This window comes from Nyctereutes procyonoides, unplaced genomic scaffold (genome assembly GCF_905146905.1).
Source record: "Nyctereutes procyonoides isolate TBG_1078 unplaced genomic scaffold, NYPRO_anot_genome, whole genome shotgun sequence".
NCBI classification, from domain to species: domain Eukaryota; kingdom Metazoa; phylum Chordata; class Mammalia; order Carnivora; family Canidae; genus Nyctereutes; species Nyctereutes procyonoides.
The window spans coordinates 61,550-62,819 of record NW_026575034.1 but is presented as its reverse complement, the minus strand read 5'-3'; positions in this window follow the sequence as shown (position 1 = coordinate 62,819).

Sequence of the window (1,270 nt, the reverse complement as noted above, 5' to 3'; positions counted from 1 at the left end):
CGTGCATAATCTACCCAAATGCCATACTGCTCCCAATTATGAAAACAAAATAAGGAAAAACAATATAGTCTCCTCCAACCTATGTTCTCAAGCATAGCTGCTACCTTTTTCACTCAGCAGAAAACAAAGGCCATGCATAACACTCAAAGGATTTGTCCTTAATTAAAATAAAATGGTAGCTAATATTAATGCTGTATCAGAACTTTCTGAGTTTGAAGAAGTAGTTCATATTTAAACTTTGTTATCAGTGTTAGTGTTTCAATGTGTGATCACCAATTCATTTTACAGCTTAATGATTTTTTTGTTGAAGTATAGTTGACATATAACACTATTAGTTGTAGGTATACAACAGTGATCTGCAATTATATACATTATGAAATGCTCACCACGGTAAGTGTGATTACCATCGGTCACCATACAAAGTTATTGGCAGTATAATTGACTATACTCCCTGTGATGCACTTTTCATCTCCACGACTTTATTGTAAAAGTAAAAGTCTGTACCTCTTAATCCCCTTCACCTACTTTGCCAACCCCTGCCAATGACCAGTTCTCTATTGATGAGCCTATTTCTGTTGTACAGCTTAATATTTAATGGACCTACTTTTCTATGGTGCTAATCCTCCTTCCCTCCTCCTCTGTGTATTACAGGGGCTTAGTAAGTCAAACAGGAAGAAATCTATGTAGGTTCTTTAAGGGTTCAAGAACCAAGAGTCAGAAGTAAAAATCAATCCCACCTTCCCCTGCTTTGCTGTTTCCAATCATCCAATTTACTCCTCTCTCCACAAATCTGTGTTCAGGATATGTATAATCTGTTTGTCCAGTTATTAATGAGATATAATGTGGCAATGAGCCCAGAATGTATATAGGAAGAGAACGAAACATACTTAGGGACAGGAAGGTAGGAGGCAGGGAATGGCAGAGATGAAAATGTCATAACAAAGTATGACAAACTGTGATATATTGAGTGAAGTTCTACTTCCAAATGTCTGCACTCACTTGTAATTTATCAATTCTATGACCTCAGTGGTCAAAGGAAATTGACCTTTAATAGTAAGGTCTGTGGTCAAAAGCCATGAGTTACCCTGCATACTCCAAGGCTAATAACTTTTTTCAATCCTCTTTCTCCTCAATTTCTTGGATACATTTGGAGTTGTAAACCAGCCCTCCTCTCTGCAATCTTCACTCTTATTGGCTTCTGCAATTTTCTTCCCATTTCAAAAAGTCTAAAATAAGTATTTCCAGGATTTTCTCCAACTTACTCCTTTTT